Genomic DNA, 9204 nt, shown 5'->3' with positions numbered 1-9204 from the left:
AACCAAAATCCCAACTGGATTTTTTTCTTGTAGTTATAGAAAGATTATTCTAAAATATATATGCAATGGCAAAGAAACCAGGATAGCCAAAAGAGTTCTGGAAAAGAGTTGCAATTTTAAGATTTATTATAAATCTTCAGTGATCAAAACATTGTGATGTTTGTGGTGAGATAGACACACAGGTAAATGGAACTGAATTAAAAGCCTGGAAAGAGACCCACACAAGTATACCAATTAATTATGACTAAAGTGCAAAAGCAATTCAATGGAGGAAGGATGGCCTTACAACAAAGAGTAAGACATAATCCATACATCTATACATCCAACAAATGGTAAGACATACATCCATATGCAATAAAATGGATCTCAACCTAAACTTCATGCCTTCTGCAAAAATTAACTCAAAATGAATAATAGATTTAAATGTAAAATATTAACTATAAAGCTCTCAGAAGAAAATATTGTTACCTGGGAATGAAGCAAATAATTCTTAGATATAATACCAAAACCATGATCCATAAAAGAAAACAATTATAAGCCAACCTTCATCAAAATTATTTACCTTTGCTCTATGAAAGATACATTTAAGGGAGCATATAATGACAAAGTCAATTACAAATTATTTGGATTCTGAACTTCAAAACTCAACAGAAATTTCTTCCTTTAGGCCAGAACTGTCATCCTTCTGTAATTTGTCAAAATGACCAACACAAAGGGAAAGAGGAAAAGTACCCACTACGTGTTCTCTAGGCCTTTTAGGAAACATGGAGCTGCTCCTTAGGCCACATACATGTGAATCTACAAGAAAGGTGATACTGTTGACGTCAAGAGAATGGTCACTGTTCAAGGGAGGCTTGAACAGTGCTCATCTGGTTAAGTGTTTGCTTTTAGCCCAGGTCATGATCCCAGAGTCCTGGGATCAAGTCCCACATTGGACTCCTTGCTTGGGAGGGAACCTGCTTCTCCCTTGGCCTGCCATTACCCCTGCTTGTATGTTCTCTCTCTCTTTCTCTCTCTCTCTCTCTCTGATAAATAAATAAATAAAATACTTTTTAGAAAAGAGAGAGAGGGAGTATAGTCACTGTTCAAAAAAGAATGCCCCACAAGTGTCACCATGGCAAAATTGCAGGGTCTAGGTTACCCAGCATGCTGTTAGCATTGTTCTAAACAAACAAACTAAGAGCAAGGTTGTTGCCAAGAAAATCAATATATGCATTAAGTATACTAAACACAAAGAGTCAGGACAGCTTCCTGAAGCATGTGAGGGAAAGATGATCAAAAGGAAGGAAGCCAAAAAGAAAAGTACTTAGGTTCACCTGAAGTTCCAGCCTACTCCATCCAGAGAAGCACACTTTGGGAAAGCCAATGGAAAGGAGCCTGAGCTGCTGGAACCTATTCCCTATGAGTTCCTGCCATGATAGGTATAAAAAAGAAAAGGCCTCTGGAATGTAAAACAAAACAAAACAAACAATAACAACAATAAACCCCAAGAGGAAGAAAACAACCCAGTTAAAAATTAGGCAAAATGCTTGAACAGACACTTCACCAAAGAAGAGATACAGAGAGCAAAGAAGCCCATGTAAGGATGTTCAACACCATGAGTCAGTAGGAAAATGCAAATTTTAAAAATTATGTGATATTACTACCTCTAACAGAAGAACTAAAATTAAAACTTTTAACAATACCAACCATTGACAAGGAAGCAGAACAACTGGAACTCACATACAAAGCAGTGATGGCAAAGCAAAATGACAGAGCCTCTCTGATAAAGTTAAACACACACCAAGCATAGGCTATAGCAATCCCACTCCTAGCTATCTTCCCTAAAGAATCTGAAACGTATATTCCCACAAAAATCTATACATGAATAGTTTATAGCAGCATTATTCATAATTTCCAAAAACTAGAAATAACTCAAATACTCTTCAGTGAAAGAATGAATAAACAACCATGGCACTCTTATATAGTGGAAACTACTCAGCAAGAAAAAAGGAACAAACTATTGGTGTGCACAACTTGGGTGCCATCTCAAGATCATTATACTGAATAAAAGGAGCCACTCTTGAAAGAAAACATGATGTATGATTTCATTTATAAGGCATTCACAAAAAGACAGAACTATAGTGACATAAAATAGATTAGTAGATGACACGGGTTAGGGATGGGGGAAGATGTGGCTTTATGGGTAGCCCAAAGGAAGATTTGAGGGTGATAGAACTATCTGTATTCTGATCATGATGGTGGTAATAAAAATGTATACATTAAAATTGCCCACCAGAAAGTTTATCTTCATCTTTCTTATATTTTTTAGTTGAAAAAAATGAATATTTTAAAAATACACATGTGAAAAACTGTGGGAGTAAATGAAATTCACTCTGCAAAAGGAAGATGCCCCCAAATAATCAAACATCAGCTTTACCTGTCCTCTCTTAAGTAACTTCAGAAAATCTTTAAAAAGAAGTTTAAGAAATGGCTTTATGCTGTATTTCTCCCCAAGCTCCTAAAATATATTAATAATTTTTCTAGGCAAGTTAGCTTTTACAATACTATAATCCATACACTATGTTCTTCTGTATTTCAAATTATTATTTCTTTCCAATTAAGGTGTTATTAAGCATCAAATAACATATAAAATACATACATAGAAGTAAAAAAAATCTGTTGGAAAACTACTACCCTAGGTGTCTAGTTTCTCTGTCTCAAAAGAATTATGTGTGGTGATGACACAGATCTCCAAGGAATTTGGTCAACTTCAGTCAAAATGACACTGCCTCTGTCTAAGGATGACTTAAATCATCTCCAAGAATAGTAATTCGATGTGGCAATGTCTAAATGAAATCACTTCCCCTCAGCTTACCATTGCTACTTATTAGTACTTAATGAAATGTCTGGACTAAGTTCATGATGATGACACATATCAGATAGTAGTGATTTTTCTAATACAACAAAGGCAGCATTTTTCAAACCTATAACCTGGAAGTGAGAGACTTTAAATTCCATTAATGATTTCTTGAGATAGCAGCCACCCCACTGTGAAGTCCAGGGAAAGGTGTGCATCTGTTGTTAATATATTATCTTACTCTTCCAACCATCTGCCTAGATAAAAACCAGGATCAGGAGGTATTAAAGGCAGTGTCCTTTTAGAAAGGGAGATAAATTGGGTTGTAAAACTACTGAGCCCTTTGCAAAAATTCAATAACTAGCACAATCATTTCTTGTGCTATTGTTACATTTTAGCCTTTTTGCTACAATTTCTGAGGACAGGACCACATTTCTGAAAGCTACTGGCAGAAATAGGAAAGCACCTAGATTATGTAATGATGATATATTGAGTTCGGTAAGTCACTTGATGACAACAAGCAACTTGCCATTTGCTATTGTCCTAATATGTAACCTGATGTGAACAAAGTCAACAGTACATCTGATAAGACATTGGTGGCTGTGGACATTAGTCTCACCTCTGCAGACCAGAGTTTACATATAATGGCCTAAGCTTCATTTTAGGAGTATATTCTCACATTCCTAAAATCCCAGAACAGATTGGGTTTGTTTTGTTTTCAAACCCCTTGGTTGGATATTTTGTTCTTGGAATGCATGGATCTTCCTTCTGGGCTTGATCTTTGGGAAACAAAGTCCTAGCTGTTTTATTCCACACTTGCTGTTGTATTTACGTGACTCAGAGTTCAGGACGTAACCTTATATTCCATAGACATGCACCTCTGCTTGGTCTACACATCTGATCATTACCTCTGGAAAATCTGGTAGGCCTCTAAAATTGCCTTAACCCTCCAGGTTCATCAGCCATGCTACACAGGAGGGAGAGAGAAAGGATGGCTAGAAGCCAGGTCCACATTCAAGCAAAAGAAGAGGTCGAATGTTACAGTTTCCTCAGACCTGATAGATTATAAGGCTAGAACTCTAATGGAAGTATTGTCAAAAATCCTTACTCTTTCTGTACAGGGATGCTTTCTATGTTCCGATATGACAAACTGAACTCTGACCTCATATAAGTCCTGTAGAGACTAAGTCACTGACTGACTTAGTCTGGTTACTAGTTTTGGCACATGTATGCCTTCTACATCTTATAGTACAAAAGAAACTAACAAGTTGTAGACTATAAATTCACACAGTCAATATCTGAAACTTTGGTAGATATTCATTAATGATATGTGTTAACAGGTATGTATTAACACCTTTTACCTCCTCTAGATGTTAGTATTAACATTGCAAAGTCATACATAGAAAAACTAAGACACAACATAAAAAGGGGAACACAAAGAAATGTTCAAAGAGAATGGGATGAAAACCCAAGAGAATGACTCAGGGCAATCAAGAAAATTAACAGGGTTGCCTCTTTTTTGTTGTTGTTGACTGTTTCCTTTGCTGTGCAGAAGCTTTTGATTTTGATTAAGTCCCAAAAGTTCATTTTCCCTTTTGTTTCCTGTGCCTTTGGAGACATATCTTGAAAATAGCTTCTGCACAGCAAAGGAAACAGTCAACAAAACAAAGAGACAACCCACAGAATGGGAGAGGATATTTGTAAATGACAGTACAGACAAAAGGTTGATATCCAGGATCTATAAAGAACTCCTCAAACTCAACACACAAAAAACAGAAAATCATATAAAGAAAATGGTCAGAGGATATGAACAGACACTTCTCCAATGAAGACATACAAATGGCTATCAGACACATGAAAAAATGTTCATCATCACTAGCTATCAGGGAGATTCAAATTAAAACCACATTGAGATACCACCTTAAACCAGTTAGAATGACCAAAATTAGCAAGACAGAAAACAACGTGTTGGAGAGGATGTGGAGAAAGGGGAACCCTCTTACACTGTTGGTGGGAATGCAAGTTGGTGCAGCCACTTTGGAAAACAGTGTGGAGATTCCTCAAGAAACTAAAAATAGAACTTCCCTATGACCCTGCCATTGCACTACTGGGTATTTACCCCAAAGATACAGATGTCGTGAAAAGAAGGGCCATCCGTACCCCAATGTTTATAGCAGCAATGGCCACGGCCGCCAAACTGTGGAAAGAATCAAGATGCCCTTCAACAGATGAATGGATAAGGAAGAAGTGGTCCATATACATGATGGAGTATTATGCCTCCATCAGAAAGAATGAATACCCAACTTTTGTAGCAACATGGATGGGACTGGAAGAGATTACGCTCAGTGAAATAAGTCAAGCAGAGAGAGTCAATTATCATATGGTTTCACTTATTTGTGGAGCATAACAAATAGCATGGAGGACGTGGGGAGATGGAGAGGAGAAGGGAGTTGAGGGAAATTGGAAGGGGAGGTGAACCATGAAAGACTATGGACTCTGAAAAACAATCTGAGGTTTTTGAAGGGGCGGGGGGGGGGGGGGGGGGGGGTTGGGAGAACCAGGTGGTGGGTATTGGAGAAGGCACGGATTGCGTGGAGCACTGGGTGTGGTGCAAAAACAATGAATACTGTTACACTGAAAAGAAATTAAAAAAAAAAAAGAATTACTGTTATGAAGGTAGATGAAAGAGATGTTAATCTCCTTGTATACAAATGTGTGTGTTTGTAAAGCACAACAATAAATAAATTTCTATCTTGATACCAAATTAAAAAAAAATTATCAGGGGGTGACTCAGAAAATGGAAGCAAATCAGATAGAGAAGTAGAGAAAAGACATTTCAACCCCAAATTCCTCATCCTTATAAGATGCTTGCTGTTAGGGTGCACTTATTCTTCCAATGGGTTTTTTATCTAGTATTCTTTTTCAAGTCATTAAGGGCCTTTTAAAATGGCATGAATAGAAATATTGTCAGAAGGAAAAAAAAAAAGAAAGGAAGGAAGGAAGGACAGACAAAAAGTCCTCTTCCTGAAGAAGAATCATCAGCAGTGCTGGGGTGCTTTCTAAAGAGCATGGCCTGTTTTCATTCTAGAAGTTTATTATGCATATATCAATTCAAGTGCTAATGGATATTCAGAGCACACTCAGTGTCAGGCATGGTACTAAACACTCTGCATAGATTGTATTTCATTGGTCCTAAGATGCACTTTTTCCCCCACATTTGAACAATCTCTGAAATTGGAATATGCCTTACACATGATGATGTTAAATAATTAATTGACAGCATTTTCTCTTTCTTGTTGGTACATAAAATAGTGCTGTGGCTTTAAATCAAGAACATCCTTGTATTGACAAAACAGTAGTAATTCTACATCAAAGTAAGTATCTTTTTTTTAAATTTTTTATTTTTTATAAAAGTAAGTATCTTGATGATTCCATGTAAAATCCCCAATCTACAGAGAGGTTAGGACACTTGCCTAGCTTCATGCAGCAAATAAGCAACAGAGCCAGTTTTCAAACCAGAAAGTAGGGATCCACAGTACTTCTCAAACCATTTAAAAAAACAAACAAACAAACAAACAAAACAAACAAACAAACAATAAAAGTAGTAGAACCAGACCTCTCACTCCTCTAATAAGATAATCCTTACCGGAAAGAAACAGAAAATATACTGTTTGCCTTTGTTAAAAGCCCAAAGTGTGGCCATGGTAGCATAGTTACAAGGTTTTCTCACAGGATGATGAAAATGACCATGGGAGAAATAGAAACTTATAAGTAGCAATAAAGAGTCCAGTGCTTTCTACATATGGAGGGATATGTAGAATTACCATAATTACCATCTTCAATTGCTTCTTACAAGGATCAGGTAGAAAGCACCTGGAAGGGAGGATATAGAGAAGATGCCAAAGCTGAGTATGTGGTAAACCTGAAAATTATTTAAGGTGGGCTTTGTTCACCTCAGCACTACTGAGATTTTGGAACAGATAATTCTTCATTGTAAGGAACCACTCTTTTCACTGTGGGATGTTAATAGCAACCCTAGCTTTACCCAGTGGATACCAGTAATATTCCCCCAGTTGTGACAAGCAAAACTGTCTCCAGATATTGCCAAATGTCTCCTGGGAGGCAAAATCACCCTCAGTTGAAAACCATTCATTTTCAGTCTCTCTCTCTCTCTTCCCCCCTCTCTCTCTCTTAACCTAATACATCCTATTGCACAAAGAATACAGTCAATGTATGACAATTATGATGGGAGTGAAGGATGGGCACATGGGTGAAAGACAGAATTAGGAACAAAAGGATTCTCCAATATTTACCAATATTCACTGGCAGACAATTTCAGCCCGACACTGAAAGCTAATATTCAATAATCACTATAAACTAATATTCAATACTTACTATAAACCAAACATAAGAAAATCCACTCTTTGATGCAAAACCGTATTGAGTAATTCTCACATGTAACTTTAGAAAGCATTTAAATAAAATGTCAAGCACAGAAGCGAAGAATAACTGTTCCCTTAGGAGTGCAATGGTTATAGATCTGATCCCTTAAGTACATTATAGGTTTGTTTAAAAGAATTAATAAACAATGTTATTGACAGACTTATGCTCATTTCATTAAGATAAAATTATAATTGAATTGATACATAATGACCCTTTAAATCATAAGAATAAAGCTCAAGGAGATGCTTGCATGGACCTCAAGGCAGAATTTCTTTGCATTCATCATATCACTATTGATATGCTGTCATACTGATATTAATACTCCTGCATGATGCTACATCAATATGGTATTAACAAAGTTTTCACATTTTCTGTCTTTATGAGGAATTTTTGAGAAAATATAATAGAAAAGAATATCTCTGTGCTAGCAATATAAAATAAATCTATTCCAAATGCATTTGCCCATTCAGTAAATACTTACTGAGCTCCAACCCAGGATTTCTGATATAATATTAAGCTTTTTCTTGAAATATATCCATAATAATAAAAACCTAAATCTATAGTTTGAGCTATGTGTAATTAATATGTTGTATTTGCATTTATATATTCCAGCTAACTGTAAGTCAAGCTTTCTGAGCATTAGTAAAATATATAATTTAATATAAAGCATATTATAAGGCATCCCCCTCCAGATACTACCTTGTCAGTGAAAATAAAAATGACTATAGTACATTATTTCATACTTATAAAATTACTTTCATCAACAATCTGGTTTTTTTAATTAAATTAATTTATTTATTTTCAGAAAAACAGTATTCATTATTTTTTCACCACACCCATTGCTCCATACAATCCATGCCCTCTATAATACCCACCCACCACCTGGTACCCCAACCTCCCACCCCCTGCCACTTCCAACCCTCAGATTGTTTTTCAGAGTCCATAGTCTCTCATGATTCACCTCCCCTTCCAATTTACCCCAACTCCCCTCTCCTAACACCCCTTGTCCTCCATGATATTTGTTATGCTCCACAGATAAGTGAAACCATATGATAGTTGACTCTCTCTGCTTGACTTATTTCACTCAGCATAATCTCTTCCAGTCCCATCCATGTTGCTACAGAAGTTGGGTATTTATCATTTCTGATGGAGGCATAATACTCCATAGTGTATATGGACCACATCTTCCTTATCCATTCGTCCATTGAAGGGCATCTTGGTTCTTTCCATTGTTTGGCGACCATGGCCATTGCTGCTATAAACATTGGGGTACAGATGGCCCTTCTTTTCACGACATCTGTATCTTTGGGGTAAATCTGTTTTCTTCTCTCCTGATGTTCACAACCATTCTGTGAGTGAGGTAAAGTGGGCTCTTTTTGATTACTGGTTTTATTATTATGATTTTATCTATTGTAACAACTGACAAATGGAATTTCAAAGAGATTAAGTGACTTGGCCAAGAACACTGCACATCTAGTTAGTAAGCATTATATCCATCACACCATAATGATGTCTCATTCATTTTCTTTGTTAAATGTCAAATTCTTCTTGCATTCCTGTTTAAAAAGATAGATACTCTTAGAGGAGTGCTTCTCCAGTGGGAATAGGGGTCAAAATCACCTGAGTCTGCTCATCTGGATAATTCACTTTCCACTCTTTGAGAATACTGCCTTTAAGAGATAATATATTCCTATCTTAATACTTAAAAATGAATAGGTGCATGATATTATGGTCCCCACATTCAGAAAAATTCTTCAGAATGGAAGTAGGTAGGGAAAATGTAGTACAGGACTGAAATAGGAGGGAAATCAGTAAAAAAGTGGAGGAAGGTAGTAAAACAAATTCCCCTGACTGTTTAAATTTGCCTGCAGGCATCGCTGCCACTGGGATTGTATTTAAGACTATATATTTATATTCAGCCA

At 36.4% G+C, this 9204-nt stretch overlaps 1 pseudogene; it reads left to right on the top strand.

The window, feature by feature from the left end:
• Positions 1-700: 700 nt before the first annotated feature.
• Positions 701-1418, top strand: LOC132024158 (large ribosomal subunit protein eL21-like; annotated as a pseudogene).
• Positions 1419-9204: the final 7786 nt, after the last annotated feature.

The sequence above is a fragment of the Mustela nigripes genome, chromosome 9 (genome assembly GCF_022355385.1).
Source record: "Mustela nigripes isolate SB6536 chromosome 9, MUSNIG.SB6536, whole genome shotgun sequence".
Classification (NCBI taxonomy): domain Eukaryota; kingdom Metazoa; phylum Chordata; class Mammalia; order Carnivora; family Mustelidae; genus Mustela; species Mustela nigripes.
The sequence above is the reverse complement of the archived record's forward strand: the minus strand, read 5'-3'. Positions and strand labels throughout refer to the sequence as shown.